The sequence below is a fragment of the Dermacentor variabilis genome, chromosome 2 (genome assembly GCF_050947875.1).
Source record: "Dermacentor variabilis isolate Ectoservices chromosome 2, ASM5094787v1, whole genome shotgun sequence".
Lineage (NCBI taxonomy): Eukaryota > Metazoa > Arthropoda > Arachnida > Ixodida > Ixodidae > Dermacentor > Dermacentor variabilis.
Window position 1 is genome coordinate 4,499,198 of NC_134569.1, and position 25,368 is coordinate 4,524,565.

The 25,368-nt window shown below is 48.6% G+C and overlaps 1 protein-coding gene across 1 annotated transcript in view; it reads right to left on the reverse strand.

Moving 5' to 3' along the window:
• LOC142571296 (parathyroid hormone/parathyroid hormone-related peptide receptor-like) overlaps positions 1–25,134 on the reverse strand; it is a 523,250-nt gene extending 498,116 nt beyond the window's left edge. Inside the window, exon 1 of the mRNA XM_075679543.1 lies at positions 24,809–25,134. The gene's annotated coding sequence lies outside the window, so the exon portion shown is untranslated. The remainder of the gene's footprint in view (positions 1–24,808) is intronic.
• Between the last annotated feature and the right edge of the window lie 234 nt (positions 25,135–25,368).

Sequence of the window (25,368 nt, forward strand, 5' to 3'; positions counted from 1 at the left end):
GCCGTCAAGGTCCTCCTCCGCGGCCGCGCCAGTGCCCTGTAACGCCGCAATTCCGTCGACCACCGCCGCCGCCACCGCCAGCACGCCCACCCGTCGCCCAGCGCAGCTACCCGAGGAAGACAGACGTTTGGCGCACTCCTGACCACCGCCCGCTCTGCTACCACGGCGGAGAAGCGGGTCACGTCTACCGACGATGTCCATACCGGGAGATGGGACTGCAAAGTTTCGCCGTCAACGCTCCGCGCCCGCAGCAAGGTGAACGCCCTCGCGATATCGCTGACTACCTCGCCGCTACTGAGTTAAGCTCTCGACGACCGTCGCATTCGCCATCACCAGGTCGCTACCTGTCGCCGCAGCGCCGACCATACACTGGCCCAGCCCGGGGCCGGTCAGCGAGCCCATACCCAGAAAACTAAAAGCAGCAACCGATGGAGGTGCGGTTGCTGTCCGCCGAACTGACGAAGATCCTCCGCCGCCGACGAAGACGCCGAAGAAACTACCTCGACGACATAACGACAGGCCGCCGTCCAGACGAAGTCTGGAAGGAAAGAATGCGACGACGATAGACGACCTGACGGCGTCACATACCAGCCACAGGTCAACGCGACGCAGTCGTGATCCGACGCCAAGACCGAACTGTAACGCAAGACAAAGAACCACCGACCTCGACGTGCTTCTCCACGGCCACGCAGTCACCGCCTTAGTCGACACAGGGGCCGATTACTCCGTCATGAGTGGACACATCGCCGCCCAGTTTAAGAAAGTTAAGATCGCATGGGAAGGCCCTCAAATTCGGACCGCTGGAGGACACCTCATCACGCCGACTGGAATGTGCACGGCAAGAATTACCATTCACGACCGGATTTACCCTGTCACCTTCGTTATCCTCCAACAGGGTTCACGAGACGTCATTCTCGGCATGGACTTCCTCAACCAACACGGTGCAGTCATCGACATGAAGTCGAAGTCAATAACGCTGTCGGAAGATCATGCGATACCGCCGGAGAGCCCTCGTAGGCACCACGCCTTGAGTGTGCTCGAAGATCAAGTGAGCATCCCGCCTCGCTCCAGCATTGTTATTTCGGTCGGAACCGAAACACCCGCTCACGTAGAAGGCGTCATCGAAGGCGACCAACGTCTACTGCTAGACCGTGAAATTTGCGGCGCAAGAGGGATCGCTCTACTGCACGGAGGAAACACGAAAGTGTTGCTGACAAACTTCAGCCAGGAGTTCAAGCACGTCAACATGGGCACGACGATCGCATGCATCGAGGATATTCTGGAAAACAGCAACGCGTTTGTCCTCTCGGATTCTGCCGCATCTACCCCGACGATCGTAGTTCCCAAGCTAGACTGACATAAATCCAAGTCTCCCCACGATTAAGCAACAACAGCTCAGAAGTCTACTTCGACGATAAAAAGGGTGCTTTTCCACGTCATCAAGGATTCGACGAACCCCAGTCGCAAAGCATCGCATAATAACCGAAGAGTGCACTCGACCTCTCCGCCAGAGTCCATACCGAGTTCCGACGGGAGAACCTGAAGCTCTAAGGCACCAAGTCGACGAAATGCTGCGCGACGACATCATCCAGCCGTCCAAAAGCCTGTGGGCATCTCCTGTAGTCTTGGTGAAAAAAAAGGACGGAACCCTACGTTTCTGCGTCGATTATTGTCGTCTGAGCAAGATCACGAAGAAGGACGTATACCCCCTCCTACGGATAGACGACGCATTGGATCGGCTCTGCAACGCTAAATACTTCTCGTCAATGGACCTCAAGTCTGGCTATTGGCAAATAGAAGTCGATGAAAGAGATCGCGAAAAGACGGCCTTCATCACCCCAGACGGCCTCAACGAGTTCAAGGTTATGCCATTCGGACTGTGCTCGGCGCCTGCAACGTTCCAGCGCGTGATGGACACGGTATTAGAAGGACTGAAGCGGCAGACTTGTCTCGTTTACTTGGATGACATCGTCGTCTTCGCCGGAAATTTCGGCGGTCACCTGAGGTGGCTTGCGACAGTACTAGAGGCCATCAAGTCATCAGGGCTTACTCTGAAGCGACAAAAGTGCCGATTCGCTTACGATGAGCTTTTCTTCCTAGGCCACGTGATCAGCAAATCTGGTGTCCGCCCAGACCCGCAAAAGACAGCTGCCATCGCACAGTTGCCATCGCACCCATCGACAAGAAGGCAGTGCGTAGATTCCTTGGCATGTGTGCCTACTACAGGCGCGTTGTCAAGGACTTTCACGCATCGCTGAGCCGTAGACACGTCTAACTAAATGTGATGTTGAGTTCAAGTGGGAAACGCCGCAGTCCGACGCATTCGAGGAACTCAAACGACGCATGCAGTCGCCGCCGGTACTTGCGCACTTCGACGAGTACGCCGATAAAGAAATCCATACTGACGCCGGTAGCCTACGCCTCCGTGCCGTTCTAGTCCAGAGGAAAAACGGAGTCGAACAAGTTATAGCTTATGCTAGCCTAGCCGGTCGCTGTCAAAAGCGGAAGGCAACTATTCTACGACCGAAAAGGAATGCCTCGCCATCGTTTGGGCAACAGCTAAATTTCACCCTTATCTATATGGCAGGCCATTCAAAGTCGTCAGCGACCATTACGCGTTGTGTTGGCTAGCAAATATAAAGGATCCTTCAGGACGACTGGCGCGGTGGAGCCTCAGACTACAAGAATACGACATCACTGTAACCTAAAATTCCGGGCGAAAACACTCCGATGCCGATTGCCTATCACGCGCCCCCATTGACCCGCCGCAACAAGATGACGAGAATGACGACGCATTCCTTGGAATGATAAGCGCGGAAGACTTCGCTGAACAGCAACGGGCAGACCCGGAGCTAAAAGGCCTCGTCGAATATTTGGAAGGGCACACCGACGTTGTCCCCAGGGAATTTAAGCGCGGATTATCTTCCTTCACGCTTGAAAACAATCTACTCGTGAAGAACTTCTTACCAGTCCGCGCCAACCACCTTCTTGTTTAAATGATATTGCGCGAAATAAAAACGACACGGACGTGAAAGAAGACGACACACCAAGCGCAAACTTTCAACCAAGTTTATTGTGCCACTGCGTCATTTTATACATGGCAGGCAACGTAGATCGCGCATGCGCTTGCGAAGTCATGTAACATGGTTACGTGTCATGTGACGCTGCGTCTAAGTAACGTAATTCTTTTTCTGTGAGAGCTGGAGACGGGAAGCTAACACACGCATCACCCAATTTCGCGATCATCTGCGCTTCAGATATCTCACGGATGTGCTGCGTTCTGCCACGGGAAACAATCGTGCATTGATACTCAAGAGGCTTGCACCCTTGATCGCGACAGTGGATCGCCAAGAACCCACCTGAGCCGTTGTTTACATTGTTGCTGTGTTCGCGGAGCCGATCATTGAGGCAACGCCCAGTTTGTCCGATATATTTCTTCCCACATGAAAGCGGGAGGTTGTACACCACCCGGTGTACACACTCGACAAACTTTTTCCGGTGATGCTTTCTGCACTTATCGGAAGGGACGGCATTTGGATCAGTCAGCCTGCAAAGCTTGCCGAGCTTGTCGGGAGCAGAAAAAACAACTCTTACGTTCGCCCTTTGGGAAATCTTTTTCAAGTTGTGGGATATCCCGTGCATGTATGGTATGACACTTACTTTAGGGCGTATGCCAGGAGGGGCATCGGCAACTGACTTCTGCGTGCTGGATCGCGTTTCTCTTAAGATGCGTTCCGCGACAGACACTAGCACCACCCTAGGATATCCAGCCAGGGACAACCGTAAAGTTTGCGCTGCTAAGCTTGCGTCCACAACATGACAGCAAGACTTGCTAAGGGCATTCTTGAAGCACAAACTGATAATGGCCCGCTTAACAAGCTTAGAATGTGCGGACGCATACGGCAGAAGTGGTATGTTGGCTCGAGGCTCATACGACCAACACGTGTGGCTGTCCTGAAAGTTCAGGCGAAGATCAAGAAAACGAAGAGACCTATCTACAGGCATCTCATGAGTAGTTTGAAGGGGGACTAAGCACTTCTGAAACGTTTCTAACGCTTTCTTACTTTCCAGAATGAAGGTATCAGAAGAGCAGTCAATGAAAATTAAAAAGTCATCAACGTATCTAAATGTTTTAAAAACTGCAGTGCCTTGCACTTGTAAAGAAATGTCACGGTCTAAACAGGATAAAAACAAGTCACTAAGAATGGGAGCAATGCAAGAGCCAATACAAACTCCGCTCTTCTGCCAAAAACATTGGTTATCCCAAGTGATAAAGGTGGAATTAAGATAAATCTGTAAAAGTTCTAAAAATTGACTGCAAGACATGCCGGCCTCATTCTGGAAGGAAACAGCACCATACTTGTCAATACATTGCTCGACACGGGACAGTATGCTTCTATGCGGCAAGGAATAATAAAGAACCTTTACATCAATAGAAAACGCCTGAAGACCACGGTCAGAATGTGACTTCAAAAAATCAATCACAGTATGTGAGCTCTTAACGAGGAAAGGGTCCCTCACAGGTAGAAGGCCCAACTTTTGTTGTAAAAACACCTCAGTTTGTTGTAAAAACACAGTTCGCTGTGTGTAATTCCTGCCGATAAAGAAGGCGGTTTAGCTGTGTTACCTGCTGAAGACTTTAACGCCAAGGCTCTAGAAGCCATCAGTGCCACGTTTAACTGTGATAGGGAGGTGTCGCTGGCCAAGGTAAAGGCTGTGGCAAAGCGCATGTGCAACAGACTTAATCTGCAAAAATTAACCGAGGCCTTTGAAAACAGCAAGCGAGATCATCTACAAGTTTTCTTCAGTGCCAAAACGCATAAACCCGGTGTTCCGTTACGGGTTATTGTGTCAGAAATCGATACTTGGCAAAAGCCGTTGGGGGTGTTTTTACAACAAAAGTTGGGCCTTCTGCCTGTCTGCGACCCTTTCCTCGTTAAGAGCTCACATACTGTGATTGATTTTTTGAAGTCACATTCTGACCGTGGTCTTCAGGCGTTTTCTATTGATGTAAAGGATCTTTATTATTCCTTGCCGCATAGAAGCGTACTGTCCTGTGTCGAGCAATGTATTGACAAGTATGGTGCTGTTTCCTTCCAGAATGAGGCCGGCATGTCTTGCAGTCAATTTTTAGAACTTTTACAGATTTATCTTAATTCCACCTTTATCACTTCGGATAACCAATGTTTTTTGCAGAAGAGCGGAGTTTGTATTGGCTCTTGCATTGCTCCCATTCTTAGTGACTTGTTTTTATCCTGTTTAGACCATGACATTTCTTTACAAGTGCAAGGCACTGCAGTTTTTAAAACATTTAGATACGTTGATGACTTTTTAATTTTCATTGACTGCTCTTCTGATACCTTCATTCTGGAAAGTAAGAAAGCGTTAGAAACGTTTCAGAAGTGCTTAGTCCCCCTTCAAACTACTCATGAGATGCCGGTAGATAGGTCTCTTCGTTTTCTTGATCTTCGCCTGAACTTTCAGGACAGCCACACGTGTTGGTCGTATGAGCCTCGAGCCAACAAACCACTTCTGTCGTATACGTCCGCACATTCTAAGCTTGTTAAGCGGGCCATTATCAGTTTGTGCTTCAAGAATGCCCTTAGCAAGTCTTGCTGTCATGTTGCGGACGCAAGCTTAGCAGCGCAAACTTTACGGTTGTCCCTGGCTGGATATCCTAGGGTGGTGCTAGTGTCTGTCGCGGAACGCATCTTAAGAGAAACGCGATCCAGCACGCAGAAGTCAGTTGCCGATGCCCCTCCTGTCATACGCCCTAAAGTAAGTGTCATACAATGCATGCACGGGATATCCCACAACTTGAAAAAGATTGCCCAAAGGGCGAACGTAAGAGTTGTTTTTTCTGCTCCCGAGAAGCTCGGCAAGCTTTGCAGGCTGAGTGATCCAAATGCCGTCCCTTCCGATAAGTGCAGAAAGCATCACCGGAAAAAGTTTGTCGAGTGTGAACACCCGGTGGTGTACAACCTCCCGCTTTCATGTGGGAAGAAATATATCGGACAAACTGGGCGTTGCCTCAATGATCGGCTCCGCGAACACAGCAACAATGTAAAAAAAGGCTCAGGTGGTTTCTTGGCGATCCACTGTCGCGATCAAGGGTGCATGCCTCTTGAGTATCAATGCACGATTGTTTCCCGTGGCAGAACGCAGCTCATCCGTGAGATATCTGAAGCGCAGATGATCGCGAAATTGGGTGATGCGTGTGTTAGCTTCCCGTCTCTAGCTCTCACAGAAAAAGAATTACGTTGCTTAGACGCGGCGTCACATGACACGTAACCATATTATAAGACTTCGCAAGCGCATGAGCGATCTACATTGCCTGCCATGTATAAAATGACGCAGTGGCACAATAAACTTCGTTGAATGTTTGCGCTTGGTGTGTCGTCTTCTTTCACGTCCGTGTCGTTTTTATGTCGCGCAATATCATTTAAGCAATGGATTACCAACTTGCCCGCAATGCTGCTCTCATTACCTTCTTGTTGTTCCGTCGGGACTGCGTCCAGAAGTACAGCGCGCCCTACATGACGATGCGACCACCGGGCACCTCGGCTTCTCGCGGACGCTATCGAGGATACAAGAAAGGTATTACTGGCCGCGCCTAACAGCCGACGTCGCCCGTTATGCCAAGACATTCCACGACTGTCAGCGACGCAAGACACCACCGACAAGGCCAGCGGGATTACTACAGCCGATCAAGCCTCCTTACCGACCTTTTCAGCAGATCAGGATGTACTTGTTGGGACCGTTTCCGACATCAGCTTCCGGAAATAAGTGCATCGTCCTTGCGACGGACTATCTCACCCGCTTCGCTGAAGCTAAAGCTCTACCGAAAGGCAGCGCAGCCGAAGTGGCGAAATTTTTCGTCGAGGACACCCTGCTCCGACATGGTGCTCCAGAAGTCCTCATCACCGACAGAGGAACAGCTTTTACAGCAGAGCTCATGAAAGCCATTCTGCAATACAGCCAGACAAGTCACAGGAGGACAGCTGCCTACCATCCGCAGACGAATGGTCTCACGGAGCGCCTGAACAAGACCCTCGCAGACATGCTTGCAATGTACGTCGACGTCGAGCACAAGACGTGGGATGCGGTCCTGCCGTACGTAACATTCGCTCACAACACGGCGGTGCAAGAAACAACACATATCACGCAATTCAAGCTGGTTTACGGCAGGAACCCGATGACGACGCTCGACGCCATGCTGCCGCTCGTCACTGACGAGGAAAATCTTGACGTCGCTACCTATCTCCAGCGCGCCGAAGAAGCCCGACAGCTCGCCCGCCTGCAGATCAAGAACAAGCAGAAGGCCAACAGCCGACACAACCTCCGACGACGCTTCATCGAGTACCAGCCCGGCGACCGTGTTTGGGTATGGACCCCGATACGCCGACGAGGACTCAGTGAGAAACTACTCCGACGCTATTTCGGCCCCTACAAGGTCATCCGATGTATTGGCGCTCTAGACTATGAGGTCGTGCCAGACGGCATTTCGCATTCACAGCTGCGCCGCGCACGATCTGAAGTTGTCCACGTGGTGCGCCTTAAATCCTGACGAACTTCCTTATTTTTGTTGTTTTCTTTGCTACGAGTGCTTTTGTTTAGTACTTTCGTTTCTTTGCAGCATCGGGTCGATGCTTGTTAAGAGGGGGGTAATGACACGTGTACTTAACTTTATCGGGCGACCAGCTTTCGCCGCCTAACAAATGTTATCGCACAACGCAGGACGCGCCTGCATGTAAAAGACATTTCTGGAATGTTATCGATGGTTCCGTCCGCAGTCTTTCCCCGCTACTTCTGTAATCTGATTGCATCTATGCGTGACGCGAATAGTGTAGAACTTTATGGAAGACACGCGGATTCCAGCGGTTAATCTGGAACATTCGACAACCGATCTATAAAAGCCGACGCGCTTAACCCGCTGGTCAGATTTTCGACGATCGCCGACCGTGTTCGCCGCTATCGTTGTGCTACAAGTCTAGCCTGTTTATGTGGGCGCAGGTTCGCCCAATAAAAGTTAGTTTTGTCTTTCACAGTATTGCTACTGTGTTCTTCAACGTCACCACCACGTGACAATATGCTTTGTAACTCTTGTAAGCCATGCTGATTATCGTGAAGGTGTTTACTGTTATTTTTGTTCCCGTTTGCTGTCCTTTTCTTGGTGTATTCTCTGTAATGCTGTGCATGTCTCCTAGAAATGTGATATCTATCTTAGTTGTTTTTTATGTATTCTTACCTTGTTCCTTTACGTTCCTTGTTTGGCTTCATCATCATCAGCCTAGCTACTCCCACTGCAGGGCAAAGGCCTCTCCCATACTTCCTCTCCTCTCCCGGCTTATTGACACGCAATTTGTATGTGCACGTTTATTAGCATGTATTTCTTTTTGTATGCCCACCTGCTTGGTTCCTGATGGGACTGGCAGTATCGAAAATAAATAAATAAATAAATAAATAAATAAAATGCACGGGTGTTTTTGAATTTCGCCCCCACTGAAGCAAAATTCTAGTCCATGAGCTGGTCTACTTGAAGAGGTGGACATCACTCGCACAAAAGAGTTGAAATGCATAATCGACAGGGAAACACATATTTACTAATTATGTTTTAAACTAATTACCTTGTCTCACACATTGCTATTAACAAATTCTAGCCGGTATTGCGGCTCGGGGTCGAGTCCTGACAGACGGACTCCTGGAGCAGACGAAGAAGAGACGAAAGGCTTTACACAATATGTAAATATAGATCTTTCTACAGTAAATACAGCAGGTAAAAGCATACAAGTAGCGGTGCCGAAGAGCGCACCAGACCGACGGAGCAGCTGGTGGCGATTCACTCTCTAACAATGGGACGGGTCTACCAGAGAAAAATTATTTCTTCTGCATCAGTAAATTACCTTTATACAACACCAAGAACACCACTCTCACCTACGATAACTCTTGGTAAGCCAGGTAAAGCGCAAGAAAGAAAGACGGGTGGCGACGCCTTCTTGACGTTCCCGCATCTGGTGGCTGTGACATCATGTATTTTAATAGCATATTCTAGGTCCTACCTAATTATATAGCGGTACATATTGACTACATGGCGTTCTAAAGGAACCATATATTAAACATGGCAAGTTTCGGGAACATTACACAGCCAATGCCGCCCAAATGCGAAAACGCACTTTGGAATCGCTCACGTTACAATGACGTGCCGGCGTCGGCGTTCGGGCGCGAAATTCAAATACTGATACTTTGATCTTCAATTTTTCATCTAATAGACCATTCTTTTGAAATGACTGCCTGCAGGGTTATGAAGCAATGTTTTGTTAGTCTAAATTGAGTTATTGTTTCCCTTTAGCCTCCCTTTAAATTCGCTTTGGTAAGAACGAGGCGAGACCGGTGCTGGCGTCAACCGCCTCGCCTTCCTCTTTGATAGCAGGAGTCCATTCTACATACCACCGGTTTCCACTGCAAGGGGCCAGCAGTTTTGTGGAATTTTGAACGCTGTCAGTGGATTCGTCGAGGTGTTCTGTGCCCGCGAACTCATCAGTTTGACCCACGGAAAGCGGCTGGCAGTTTCGAGGAACTTTGCAGGTTGTCACAAGTTGTAGCAGCAGCAGTTGCATTCTCAAGCATGCATATAAGCAAACTTCCTTGGTTTCACAAGCTAGCTGCATCGGCTGTCCCTTGGATAGCTGCGGTGACTACCTGGCTGGTCATCCTTGCATCGTACACGTGCCTGCGCGGCACTGACTACCCTGCTGATCTCGGCGCGCACTCCGCTGAAACCACCCCCAAGCTGCACTCTGCGCAGTCCGGCTTCCTGCCATAAAAGCCGTCCCGACGAGAGCATCACTGTTGTAGCAGCAGCAGTTGCATTTACAAGCACGCATCTAAGCAAACTTCCTTGGTTTCACAGGCTAGCTGCATCGGCTGTCCCTTGGATAGCTGCGGTGACTACCTGGCTGGTCATCCTTGCATCGTACACGTGCCTGCGCGGCACTGACTACCCTGATGATCTGGGCGCGCATTCCGCTGAAACCACCACCAAGCTGCACTCTACGCAGTCCGGATTCCTGCCATAAAAGCCGCCCCGACGAGAGCATCACTGTTGTAGCAGCAGCGGTTGCATTCTCAAGCACGCATCTAAGCAAACTTTCTTGGTTTCAAAGGTCGGTTGCTTTTATTACTCTCGATATCTTTTTAGAATTCCTCAAGTCCCGCAACTGCTGCTGCTACTCTTGTTGCTGCTATCGTTTTTCTCTGCTTCTGTGCTCACATTGTGTTCGCTATTTAGCCATCCTCGTAATGCCGACGAATGCTGAACTTTGTAAGCGAATGGACGAGCTAGAAGCTATACTCAAACATCGGTTGAATGAATAAGTCGACCGGCTTGTTATTAGCATACAAACTAAGCTTCAGGACACAGGATTAGACGTCGGTGCGATGAGAACTGAAGTTCGTCGCATGGATGACAGCCTAAAGCTTCTAAACGAAGTAGTCGAGTCAATCCGATCTCAACAGCTTGAGTTATCTGCGGCAAACCGCGTTCTGAAAGCAAAAAACGACGCCCTTCAAAGGAAAGTCGCTGATCTTGAGCAATACACAAGATTAAATAACTTAGAAATAAAGGGGGTGCCCTGTACCCAGTGGGAGGATTGTATCGCAATCCTGACTGCCATCGCCGACAAAATCAACTGCTCAGTCTCAGCCACAGATGTCGACACAGTTCATCGCGTACCAGCAATGTCTGGTGAAAAGAATATAATCGTGCGGTTTTTCTCTCGATCAAAAAAAGCTGAATTCATGAAGAAGGCGCGAAAGGCCCGACTGAATACCCGAAGTATAGGGTTTGCAGGAGAGCACTCGCAGGCGATATTCATCAATGAGCATCTATCGCCAGACAATAAGCGTTTGTTCTCCAGGACGCTTGCCTTAAAGAAGGAAAAAGGTTGGCCGTTCATATGGACGGAAAACTGTCGGATCAAAGAGCGGAAATCTCTTGATAGTCGGGTATTTCGCATCGCTTCTGATTCTGATCTATCTATCATTACCTAACTTTGCATAAGCCTTCCAACTTTCAATTTTTAAATTCTGTTCAATGGCGACGTAATTTTTACTTCAAGAACTTGAGGCTTATTTTTAATCGCACTGCCGTTTACTAATTCATTTCAATGCGCGAAGTCTGCAAAAAATATGGATGGCATCACAAATTTTTTCTCATCTGCCCGTCATAATTTCTCTGTTATTTGCGTTAGTGAAACCTGGCTCTCCGCATCCCAGAATAACTTGTATTGCTTTCCTTCGTACTTAGCCGAATACTGCCACCGTGATAACAGTAATCATGGTGGTGCTGCTATTTTTGTGCCCTCAGAGTTGTGTTTTCACAGGCGATCTGACTTGACACTCAACGTGGCGAACTGTGAATCTGTCAGGGTCGAATTTGATGATACATTCTTCTCACAAGATAAGAAAAACCTAATAGTTGGCTGCAACTACCGCCCACCCTGATCATCGGAAAGTGCGTATTGCTTAGCCCTAGGTAATTTGCTACATAATTTAACATTCGAACAGAAAAATGTCATTATCATGGGCAATATTAATATTAACCTTTTAGAGACATCCAACACACTACTTAATGATTACGTTAGCTGCCTCAATGGGTTCGGATATGAAAACTTACTCTTCCAACTCGTTGTCCCACGGATAAACAGAGAACGCTTATCGACCACATAGTATCCAATCTTCCTACTAACCCTGACTTTGGTGTTGTCGAAGCTTCAATAACCAATCATCACCCAACATTCGTGCGCTTAACTTCTACTGCTGGCACTGCCGATGCAAGCTTCACCAGAAAGAAGTTTAATTCGTCAATTTTTATTGAATTAATTGCCGCTTCAGACTGGTCCCCAGTAATGGTATGTGATTACCCTGAAACTCCCTATAATACATTTTCACAAATGATTTCTAATGCTATTTCAGGTGCCACGGTACTAATGAATTCTAAAAAAACGTTTTCAGCTCCTCGTAACCCATGGTTATCCACTAGTTTGCTAAATTGCTCAAGGAAGAAAGATAACCTTTACAGAAAAACAAAAAACAGCCATTTAACACAGCACTTTACGAAAGGTATAATAAATATTCTAACTTACTAGGACAACTACTCAAACAGCCTAAAAAGACGTATTATGAAAATGAAATTAAGCCTGCAGGTAATGATGTCAGAAAGCAATGGAAAGTATTAACTCTTTTTTAAGTCGGTCGAATCATAATTCCGAAATAACTATGATACAATCGGGGTCTTCTCCTCGATAATTCCTTGGACATTGCAAACTCCTTCATTAATTCCTTCTGTGCAGATAATGAAGAGTGCGAAGATTCATTGACCGAGACTTACCCCCGTGTGCGCCATAGCTTTGTCCTTCATCCCGCAGCACCTGAACACATAGTCACAGTCATTTCCAGTCTGAAAAATACAGGACCTGGTCTCGATAACTTCAGCCCATCTCTCATAAAAACGATAGCGTACCTAATATCTGAAATCTTCTGTCACATAGTGAACCTTATATTTAAAACAGGAATCTATCCAAGTTCTTTGAAGAAACCCCAAATTAATCCCTGTTTTCAAAAAGGGAGATAAGCGTCTAACATCTAACTACCGCCCATTAGCTAGACATTATCATCGGTTACCTACCTTCGTCCTATCAGCGACCACAGTGTAATTCATGCCACATTTGGCTTTGCCCCAGCACCCCGTGTTCTTTCGAACAAAACTATCAACCTGTATGAAAAAGCAAATTTTGAAGCTATAAATGAAGAATTATGCACTTTTTTGCAGTCTTTGAAACCTCATTCAATGAAGGATCTGTTCAAGACAACTGGGAACTGTTTAGAAATAATATGAATGAACTAGAAAACAAGTATATTCCGAAACTAACATTTCGTGCGAATCATCAGAACCCCTGGTTCAATAACTATTTAAAGAGGTTGAAAAATAAGAAAAAAGAAAGACTTTTTCGTAGTGCCAAGCTGAAACCAAGCCCAACATCATGGGATAAATATTACGCCGCTGAGAGTGAATACTTACGTGACGTGCGCAATGCCAAATGGTCATTTTTTCAATAATGACTTACCTAAAATGTTAACAGACAACCCCAAGAAATTTTGGAAAGTTATCAACCCAAGTAACACACGCACTGTAACTCTTGTTGATGATATGGGTGAAATCATGCCTGAAACTGAGTGCGCACTAATATTTAACAACACATTTTGGTCAGTATTTTCTAATGATAACGTTCCATTGACTAATGTCCCCTGCAACATAGCTTCTAGCATGCCGAGCGTGGTGCTTTATCCTGATGGTGTTCTGCGCATAATTGAAAACCTTCAAGTTTCATCCTCAGCAGGTATAGATGGTATAAACTCTAAACTGCTAAAAAATACAAAATATATTTCTTCATCGTTTTTGTGTCTTATATTCTCGCAGTCACTTCCAACAGGTTCCATGCTTCACGACTGGAAGGTGGGGAAGGTCATTCCCATCTAGAAGTCTGGTAATAAGAGCACACCGCTAAATTATCGACCCATCTCTCTAACTAGCCTTCCTTGCAAAATCATGGAACACGTCATCTACTTCCTGATCATAAATCATTTGGACGTGAATCAATTTTTTTCATTCGGCACAGCATGGTTTCCGCAAATATTTCTCTACCGAAACGCAACTAGCTCTGTTTCTACACGACTTACATGTAAACCTTGACCATAACCAACAAACTGACGCTATTTTTCTGGACTATGAAAAGGCCTTTGACAATGTTTCTCACCGCCACTTACTACTAAAGCTTCCTTCCTTGAACTTGCACAGTGACGCACTCAAATGGCTCGAAGCATTCCTTACTGATCGCTACCAATTCGTTTCTGTAAATGACAAATCATCCACTCTTCTCCCGGTAACTTCTGGAGTCCCTCAGGGGTCAGTTCTCGGTCCTCTTCTGTCGTTAATTTATAATAAAGATTTACCCCAACACGTATCTTGTAAGATACGAATTTTCGCCGATGAATGCGTGATTTACCATCAAGTTTCTAATGCTACTGACGAAAACACCTTACAAGAAAGTCTTAACAACGTGCAGTCTTGGAGTGAAAATTGGCTGATGACTCTTAATCCCAACAAATGCAAACATATACCTTTTACCCGTCGCCGTAACCCTTTGCTGTCCTCTTATACAATAGTAGACGTTCCCTTACAATCAGTAGAATCATTTAAGTACTTGGGCGTCACACTTTCTCGTGATCTCAGTTCGGGTACGCATATTTCCAACATACTTTCATCAGCTAACCGAACTTTTGGCTTCATGAGACGATACTTGCGTGACGCCCCGCAGAACGTAAAGCTCCTAGCTTTCAAATTCCTTATCAGACCAAAAGTTGAATACGCATCACCCATCTGGAATCCATATCAAGTCTATCTAGTTAACGAGCTCGAGTCCTTTCAAAACCGCGTCGTCAGATACATCCATTCATCCTGCTCGTACGACGTAAGCGTATCATCCTTAAGAGCAAAATCTGATCTACAGCCCCCTGCACGTCGCCGCGCTACTGCCAGCCTTTGACTCTTTCATAAGTTCTTTTACAGTTCCTTATTTCACGAGCCATATATTACACCACCCGCACGCAAATCGCTACGAACTGGGCACCCATTACAAGTCTTACGCCCACGCTCCCACACAACTACTTTTTCCTCGTCTTTTCTTTCCCGCACAGCATCAGATTGGAACGCCCGTCCCCACCACGTAGCTGCAATCACTTGCCCGACATCGTTTTTCGAAAATCAGTCCTTGTTGGATAATCAATAACCTGCTTTTTCACGTGTTATTCTTTCTGTTTTGATGCGCTTGCGAAAATGTAGCTTCCATGTACAATTTTTTCTGCATACCTGTGTTTATATTTGCATTATCAACTGCGCCCACCCCTTATGTAATACCCCTAGCAAAGGGGTCTTTAAGGAAATAAAACTGAGCTGAACTGAACTGAACTTCAGTAAAATTATCGAAAAACTAATCATAATACGCTTATCAAGCTATTTACCAAAATTTTGCATCCTATCACCAAATCAACTCGGGTTTCGGGAAGGTTACTCAACTGATTTGGCATTAATATTTCTAACAGACAAGATTCGGCAGGCAATTGACACTGGAAATTTTGCTAGCGCATTATTTATTGACCTTTCTAAAGCATTCGGTTCACTTGTTCATGACATCCTTTATTCTAAATTAGACTCTCTTGGTATAACTTACCCTGCACTGCAATCACTACGTAGAGGGTAGTTTTTTATCGCTGGTCTACGCTTGTTGGCCCAGCCATTAAAAGCCATCTGTAAATAGGCGCACGCTTCTTCCTTCCCGTAACACCATTGGTGGACGTGTGGCGTAATCACTTGATCAAGACAGAGCTCCGCAGCGGACGTAACCTGGCCACCATGTCATCCGTAGGAGAGAGTTCAACCACGGCCCCGTCGTCGCCACCGACGGTCATCCTGGCCCAGCCTCGCGACCCTGGCATGTTTTCCGGGATCGACAACGTTGACGTCGATGATTGGTTGCAGAATTACGAACGGGTCAGCGCACACAACAGGTGGGATAACACGCTTAAGCTGGCCAATATAATATTCTACCTCAAGAAAACCGCACGGGTTTGGTTCTAAACACACGAAGAAGAGATTACGAGTTGGGACCAGTGCAAGCAGAAGCTTAAGAGATTTGTTCGGCAAGCCCGTCGGCCGCCAACGTGCCACGAAGAAGGACCTTGGGACCCGTGTACAGACGTTCACTGAATATTTCGTTGCGTATACCTAGGACGTCGTCGCCCATTGCCGCTAAGTGGATATCAATATGGCAGAGGCAGACAAGGTCAGCCACGTTTTAAATGTGATCACGGACGACGCGTTTAACCTGCTTGTTTACAAGAACGTGACAACGGTCAATGAGATTATTAACGAATGTTGCCGCTTTGAAGACGCGAAGAGTCGCCGCATAGTTCAACGGTTTACGTGTCTACCTAATACCGCAGCTTCATCGACGTGCAAAGACATTTGTCCACCGCGTGAGCCCACCTCCTGCGAGAACGTCGTACGTATCGTTGGGCGAGAAATCCAAGCAGCGTCTCCCTCCACGCCAGTGACGCAGAGCTTTGACGATTCCAGGACGCTTGTCTCTCCTTTAGTCGGTAATTCGCCAAGAACTTGCCAATGTGGTTCATCCGTCCATCTGCTCCGCCAGCCGTCCTGACTTTGCTTCGTCTGCTGCCTCTGCCCCTGTTCACCGGAGCCAATACAGTCCATATCCGGGCTATCGCAACCCGGCCGAATGGCGCACAAATGACGATAGACCCATCTACTTTTACTATGGACCTGTGGGACACATCTCTCGCCCCTGTCGAAGTTCCTGGCCAGCCCACTCTCGACTAAGCTTTTCCGCCTACCGCCGCTCCCCACTGAATCCTCGCCCACCATCACTCTCCACCGAGGTTGAAGACGCTCCTGACAACGCTCGAGCCACCGTGACCAGCCGCTCGCCATCACCACATAGTCGCCGCTCCCGTTCACCCCAGCATCGTCGCTCTCCATCCCCAGCTTACCGTCGCCGCTCTCCGCCTGGAAACTAACTGGGGCAGCTCCTGGAGCTGACGCTGCTTTAGAACCCCGGCCTGAAATTCCTCTGTTGGCCCTACCTACTAATCGGAAACTTCTGCACGTGGACGTGGATGGTTCGCCCGTTACAGCACTCATTGACACTGGAGCCCAAATTTCCATCATGAGTGCGGAGCTTCGAACGCGCTTGAAGAAAGTACTGACTGCTGCTCCGACTCGACTGCTCCAAGTCGCCGACGGTGGAACTCTGGTTGTGCTTGGAATGTGTACTGATCGTGTCAGTGTCGCCGATCGCCACACGTCCGTTTTGTTTAGTGTGCTGGAACGTTGCCCTCACAATGTGATCCTCGCACTCGACTTTCTGGCCGCCCATTCTGCTCTGATTGACTGTTCCGCCGGCGTTGTACAACTCAACCTACCCCTACCTGTCCCCGTTGACCTTCCTGCTCAAGCTCCAACTCAGCTTTGTTCCGCGGATTTTATACGCCTGCCATCTCTTGCAGCGACCTCCATCCCTGTCTTAGCCTGCCCACCTGTACCTGACGGAGACTATGTCCTTACTCCCGCGACTTCAGTCCTGCTTTTTCACAATGTCTCCTTTCCGCACACCATCGTTTCTGTTGCGGACAATCAAACATGTCTTCCCATCCTAAATTTCAAACAGTGCCCACAAGTACTTCCTCGAGGCATGTCTCTAGCCACGTTGTCACTGACGCACGAGTGCCACATTTCCGCTCTATCTGTTGCGCCGTCTTCGATCAATGCTCATACTGCACCTTCTGCATCAGCCCCGACCGACGACATTACAAAGATGATTGCACCGGACCTCTCAACCCAACAAGCCGCAGAGCTCCGTAGCCTCCTCGAGTCCTACTCCGACATTTTCGACCTGAACGATCGCCCTTTGTGTCTAACTACGGTCGTGAAGCATCGTATAAATACCGGCGATGCAGCACCTGTTCGCCGGCGCTCATACCGGGTGTCGCCTTCTGAGCGACACATTATCCAGAGCGAGGTTGACAAGATGCTTGCCAAAGGGATTATTGAACACTCTTCCAGCCCGTGGGCGTCCCCTATTGTTCTCGTCAAAAAGAAGGACAACAGCTGGCGATTCTGCGTTCACTATCGTCACCTAAACACGATCACCAAGAAAGATATATATCCACTTCGCCGCGTTGACGATGCTCTGGATTGTCTCCACGGTGGCACTTATTTTTTATCTATAGACCTTCGCTCTGGATACTGGCAAATTGCCGCGGACGAAATGGACCGTGAAAAGACCGCATTCGTCACACCAGACGGCCTATATCAGTTCCGGGTAACGCCTTTTGGCTTGTGCAATGCCCCGGCGACCTTTGAACGGATGATGGACATGCTCTTCCGTGGTTTGAAATGGTGCATCTGTTTGTGCAACTTGGATGACGTCATCGTAGTCTCTTCAACTTTTGCGACTCATATTGAAAGACTTTCATCTGTTCTTTCTGTTTGTCGCACCGCTGGCTTGCAGCTCAACTCATCCAAGTGCCACTTCGGTCACCGCCAAATAACCATTCTCGGACACCTCGTCGATTCGTCAGGCATTCTCCCCGACCCTGCTAAAGTTCATGCTGTGCAGAATTGCCCCGTACCAACTTGTGCCAAAGATGTTCACAGCTTTATTAGCCTTTGCTCGTACTTCCGCAGGTTTGTGGAAAATTTCGCCCATGTTGCCCGTCCCCTGGCTGACCTCTTGAAGAAAGACGTTGCTTTCTGTTGGGGCTCTGAACAAGCGTCTGCTTTCTCGCAGCTCATCACGCTGCTCACCACACCTCCTTTTCTCGCCCATTTTGACGCCTCCGCTCCGACAGAAATCCGCACTGACGCCAGTGCCTACGGCATCGACGCGGTTTTAGCTCAATGCCAATGTGGGCACGAGCGCGTCATCGCCTAGGCCAGCCGCGTCCTCTCTCCCGCAGAGCGCAATTACTCTATTACTGAGCGCGAGTGTCTCGCCCTCATTTGGGCGGAGGGCAAGTTCCGACCCTACATATGTGGTCGGCCATTTACAGTTACAACCGACCACCACGCCCTTTGTTGGCTTTCCTCCCTCAAAGATCCCACCGGGCGCCTCGGTCGCTGGGCCCTACGGCTGCAGGTATACACATACGCTGTGGTCTACATGTCGGATCGTCTACATCACGACGCCGACTGCCTGTCTCGTCATCCCGTCGATGTACCGGACGGCTTAGTGGATGTCGCACCGATCTGCGTTCTTTCGCTCTCTGCCTTGCAAGGCATTGGCGTTGAACGACGACGCGATGAGTCGTTGCGCTCCATTATCGAACGCCTGCTCTCTGATCCGTCTGACCGATCCCTTCACATGTTCGTGCTATAAAATGGCATCCTGTATCGCCGCAACATGCACCCCGATGGGTCCGAGCTCCTAACCGTCATTCCGTCTCATCTGCGACAGATCGTACTGCAGCAACTGCACGACGTTCCCACCGCTGGACACAGTAGCGTTACGCGGGCCTATGACAGGATTCGGCGACGATTTTTCTGGCCCCGTCTCAGCCGCTCCGTTCGGCGCTATGTTGCCACGTGTGAGTCGTGTCAACGCCGGAAAAGACTAGCTGTGCCTCCTGCCGGACTGCTGCAGCCTTTGGGTATACCGGCCGACCCTTTCTTTCGCGTTGGCGTTGATCTTCTCGGACCATTCCCTATATCGAATGACGGAAATAGGTGGATTGCCGACGCTACGGACTATACAGCTCGCTATGCCATTACTAGAGCCCTACCGATCCCTACAGACGTCGCTGATTTCTTGCTCAACGACGTTATCTTGCACCACAGTGCACCTCGTCAACTTCTCACCGATCGCGGCAGATTCTTTCCAAAGTCATAGACGACCTACTTCGATCATGTGCTATAACACAAACTTACTACCGCTTACCATCCTCAAACTAACGGTCTTACCGAACGCCTGAACCGCACATTAACTGACATGCTAGCAATGTATGTTTCCTCCGATCATCGCGACTGGAACATTGCTCTACCATTTGTCGCGTTCGCCTACAATTCCTCGCGCCACAACACAGCTGGCTACTCCCCCTTCTATCTCCACTTCGGCCGTGAGCCGACTTTGCCTTGCGAGACTCTCCTCTAGACCACACTCGACTCGCCGACTCGGGATGTCACAACCACAGCGACTCAAATACGCCAGATTGCCCGCATTCGTCTTTCTGCTTCACAGACACGCCAGAAGTGCCGTTACGACCAGCGCCATCACAACGTGCATTACGAACCAGGTGCTCTTGCGCTAGTTTGGTATCCAACTCGGCGTGTTGGTTTTTCGGAGAAATTCCTCTCGCGATACTTAGCCCTCACCGCATCCTTCGCCAGGTGACCCCTGTCACATATGAAGTGTCTCCGCTCGATGCCACGGTGCCTTCACCTCTCTCTGATATCATCCACGTCAGCCGTCTCAAACCTTACCTTTCTCGGACCCATGAGCCGCACCAATAAGGTGCTTTTTCCGACGGGGGTGATGTCACAGTCGGTAATGTGTGAAGAGGACTATGATGGTGGCCTGAGAGACAACGAGGAAGAGGGTTGTTTTTTATCGCTGCTCTACGATTCTTGGCCCAGCCATTAAAAGCCATGTGTATATAGACGCACGCTTCTTCCTTCCCGTAACAGTATGAAGACACTCATCTCCCTCTACTACGCTTTTATTCACACGCATATTAATTATTGCATATCATCATAGAGAAACACGTATCCCACACATTTATCTCCGCTACAGAATATCTAAAATCAAGCAATTCGCATCATTACACGTAGCAGCTACACATCGGAAGCATCTCCATTGCTCAGATCTAACGGCATTTTATCGTAACAGAAACTAAATAAATACTCACTTGGAATATTTGTTTATAAATCTGTTAACGGATAGCTCCAAATTCCCTATAATTACTACCAGCCAGTATCCATATTCCACGTCTACCCGTTTCGCTTCTACCAACAGCTATTTACTACTAAAACCTAGAGCTAATTATGGTAAATTTGCTACTAATGTTCCAGCCACACTACTTGGGAACTCATTACCGTGTCATATTAAGATATTCTCTCATTTTTTACACATTCAAATCAAACCTTCGTAAATTTTTGCACTCGGTATAACAATTTGATCGTTATCATTATAATAATAAGTGCTTTATGTGGTTAAATATTTTACAGCGTAAGCTAGTGACTAAGTTAATATGGTGTCTTTTGTGTTTGCATATAGTTGCTTTATATTTATATATCCTGCTCATTTGTAATGGGTGGTACCCTGCACAGTCTGTTGACTATGGGACCTCCCTCTGTATGTATGTATAATCCCAATTTGTAACCTTATTATTGTGCAGATAAAGAACTCTCTCAAAAAGAAAAACAAGGGCAACCACTTCAGAAGAAAGAGGGGGGGAGAATCCGTTGCCTCGATGAAGGCACGCAGTGCGGCACAACACCGGGAAGTTCGCAAGGCGGATCCACTTGAAAAGAATTGTGTGGATGACACCATTTACGATATATGCGCCGTTAAACTTGGGGTAAAATTATGCGTGGTTCTGCTATTTCACACACCAGGTGTTCGCTGAAACACCCGGTATAGTGTAATGGCTATGATGTGCGCAGGATGCTTCTGATCATTTTACAGGCAGCCGTGCGGAAGTAGAGAAGCGGGCAACTAGGACACGAAATAGTGTACCCGATAAAAACAATGGCTTTTGTAGGCAGTGGAGCATACCATTCTTGTGTCTCCATTCTTTAACCCAAACAATAACTTTTTCAGCTTTCACAGTTGAAATTTTTGCCAACAATACCTGATTAGGAACGACGCACTCGCAATGCTTCGCGCAAACCCGCCGTGGTGGCTTAGTGGCTTTGGCGTTGCGCGGCCTAGCTCTAGGGCGCCGGATCAACTGCCGGCCACGGCGGTCGCACTTCGATCTGGGCAACATGCAAAACACCCCTGTGCCCCGTCTAATGGGTGCACGTCAAAGAGCTCCAGGTGGTCAAAATTATTCGGTAGTCCTCCACTACGCCTTGTCCCACGATCATATCGGCGCTTCGGCATGTAAAACCCCCCAAAATTAATTTAATACTTCAACGGCAAAACGGTGGCTTGTCCATCGAAAAGCGAGCCCTCCCCGAATGACCACTGGCCCATCTCTCACACGACCGGCGCGTGCGCCGTGCCACTTTTCGTTTGGTCGCAGGCGCTGGGATGAAACGGGCGAGTTCACCTTAACACTCACGTCGCAGTTGCCTGCGCGTACGCTTACCCTCAACATTTTTCTGTCAGCACACACCAAACGTCACCGCTGTCGACTTCTCACTATGTGCATTCTCACGAACAGCACAGTGTCAGCATTTCGACATAGCTTGTGGATGGTGTAGCCCACAAACATTGGATGCAATAAAGCTGTAACCTGTGCGGTACACAAATGTAAACGTTGCGTAGGGTGACGATAAACGCAGTTAATAACGGTAATGATAATAGACAAGCTTCGTAGCATTTGATTAACCTCTTGGCTTTACATAAATTCCTCATATGTGCGTTGAGTCTGAATAAACACTTTTTCCAGGTTAATGCCACCGAAATTGAAGAGAAAAAACCCTGTGCATTCTACGTGAAACCCAAGCAAACTGTGTATTTGTGACAAAGCGCGGTTCGTTTAGCAGAAGTCGGCAGCACGCGAATTTTTTATTATAGTTCTTGCGAAACTATCGGAAGGCACACGAAACGGTTTGTGAAGCTTTAAAACAAATTGTATTGCTATATATCTTGCCCCAGAGTTGACTTTTAGCAGTGCTGAAAAGCTTTAACCTGAACCGAACCAGAAACATTTTTCGGTTCGACACCTTGTAGAATTGTAAGCTGTGCGATTGATCTCGCTGCAATTGTAATAAAACGTTCCGGCAATGACGTACCTATAAAAAGCGCGACCAATGCGGCGCAAAGTTACATAAAACGACAGAGCTTCACTTTAGCGTTGGTCCAGACTCCGCGGCGCCATGGGAGGCGCGTATGCCCAATGACATGAATCAATTGTCATCCACGTCGCCAATCAGAAAGCCTTAAGGAAGCATTTTTCATAATTTACAGACGGAATTAGTTCGTTGCTGCGCTGAAACACATGCATCACACAAATGCATCAACCCGTCCTCGCTACTCGTTTACCGCGTTTTTGTCGTGTGAGGCGGTCGCGCCACAGGGCGAAACATCACAGCCTCAAAAGCTTACCTGAAACAGCTATAGGCAAATCTACCTCTCTGTTCCTGCTTTTTCCTTACATCTTGTTTCATGTCCATGAAAGATAGCACTTATGTTCGTGTAATCCCACGCGTATAGTGCGGCTGCGAGAGATACATAGGCACGATGAAGTGAAATGTATTTCGCCACTGAGAGAGAGGTAGAGAAAGCAAGGATAGGACGTCAACCAGACGAACGTCCGGTTTGCTACCCTGCACTGGGTAGAGCGAACACAGAGAGCGAACAGGTGAGGAGAACGAGCACTGCGCGTGCACTGTAGGGCGCACAGTGGGCGCGCGATCGGAAATCGTTGTTAGAAACGTGCTTCTTCGAAACGTTCTGCTTGCGTTCAGTTTCACCTCACGCGGTTGGCCTAGGCCAACCTGCTTGAGGTTCGCGCCTCAGGACTACAATCGGTCACTGAGGCCGGTGGTGCTCAAAAACTGCAGTAGCGCACGAACAGCCTTCTGCGCCATCGACGGCTGTGGCCAGAGTTCATGCTCTTCGGTGCGTTCTTGTCTTCCGAGTTCGACTCAGCCGCACTTTTTCGCCTTGGGTCAGAGCAGAATGGCGCGCACTCTTCACACAGGCGTTCCTTCAAGTCCAACAGCGTTGGAGGCGTCGACGAGACGAACATTTGATTCAAGGTCGCCTTTGCCTTCTTTGCCTCGGGGCAGTGATTTCACGAAGCGTCATGAGACCCAAGGCAAGTGGGGCATTTTGGGAACCGCGGCTGCACATGAATCCGCAAACTGAGGCTCAGCGTGAGCAAATGCTCGTGTTCTCACACACGTCACTCACGTGTCCTCCTAGCTATGATGTTGGGATAAATTGATACATGGCCGCACGGGGTGTCTGAAGCGGCCCTACTTGACGTGCGAGGGGAGAGAATAGCCTTCGAAAATATTCTTCACATAGCGGGGTGCGCCGAGGCAAAAGCTATGGCGACGCTCTCAAGAGGTAGTTTTGTTGCAACCGGCGAGTCTGCGCTGTAGACGGAGATATCCACGTCCTATATGACAAAAGTAGTTTAACTACTGTCCAGAGTGATATGCAAGCCCATCTTCATGCCACCAAGTTCCGTAAGTTGCTGAAAGTGCTCATCGCAGTCTCACTGCAACGTCATAGCCATTACAACTTTTCCTCAGATGCCTCTGACGTCTGCGACTGGATTTGGCGCCACCGCTTCAAGAAGCAATGAGACAGAATGTCTATTGAGTTGTTTCACGTTTGCGGTAGCGAGTTCTTGTACAAAAATTATCCTACTGACTTCGGTATTCCGAGTGGGTCTTGCAGCTGACGTGCTTGAAGACTCGGAGGCCCTAGTGTTTGTTCATTTCGCTTGACGGCACCGCACAAGCTCGACGTCGTCACCAGAGAAGCCGCCACAGATGAGCGAGTAGACGCTTGTGTTCGCTGTCCCTATCGTTGTGCAGGTCAGTAAGCTTCCTGCTAGCAGCCGCCGCTGACATCCCCGGCGGGAGCGCGGGGATGTCTACTTGCATCGGCGCCGGAAACTAAGCAGAGATCTAGAAGTCGGGAGATCAGGATAAGATAGCGAAGTTGTAGGCTAGAACGTTTGCAGCACAGATATTTGGTCTTCCACTGATAGCTGACATTCCCTCAACAAGGTGATTTTGGCATATGTATACAAATGCAATTCCGCAGTAACATTGGTAGGCGGTTCCAACAGAAGGAAAAACTGTCCTACGCACATGCATAAACAGGATTTTGCAGAATTATTCCTGCTGGCTTTATGCTTCATACATCCCGCTGTGCTCGTTTTTAGTGGTCAGCTGCTGTATTTAGACAAATTTGATCGCATAAGGGCTGCTAGGCTAACAAAGCGATAGAGATAACACCTACCAACGAAAACTTTCGTCGTCACTTACCTCTGCTGACGGTGTTGGCCGATGATGGAACGAAGCTTTAGGATATACCGAGAAGCCCGCACTGGGTAGCGGTCCCAGAGTTCTTCACGGGAGCATGTCTGGTGTACCGGAGAAAGGGAATTGGGCAAGAAACAGCTGTTTGCACAAATCTAGTAACCACGAAATATCGGGTGCGAAGTGGAGACGCGAGGTAAAGAGCTACATGCCCAGCCGTTAGCAGCAAAACTCCTGTCAGACGACCAGCCAGACCAGCGTCCGCCGTGACAGCTTTGGGGACAAATACAAAGTGCCCTTGCGGCCAGGGCGCAGCGCCTTCGCGAACAGCCCCGGCACTGGCGCGCTCGGCACTGGGCGGCGGTGCGCGCGGCCGCGGGTTCCCCGGCGGCTCCTCCTCCTCGCGAGCGGTGCTCCGACGGCGGCGCCGCCGCTCCATCAGCGACGACGTTTGTCAGACGCCAGGGCGCACTCGCGAGCGTGTGTTTGCTTTGTTAATTGAAACGTCATCAAAGTGGCGCACCTTTTCTCCTCACTCCCGCATCTGCCGTGGCAGTGCTTGAAAG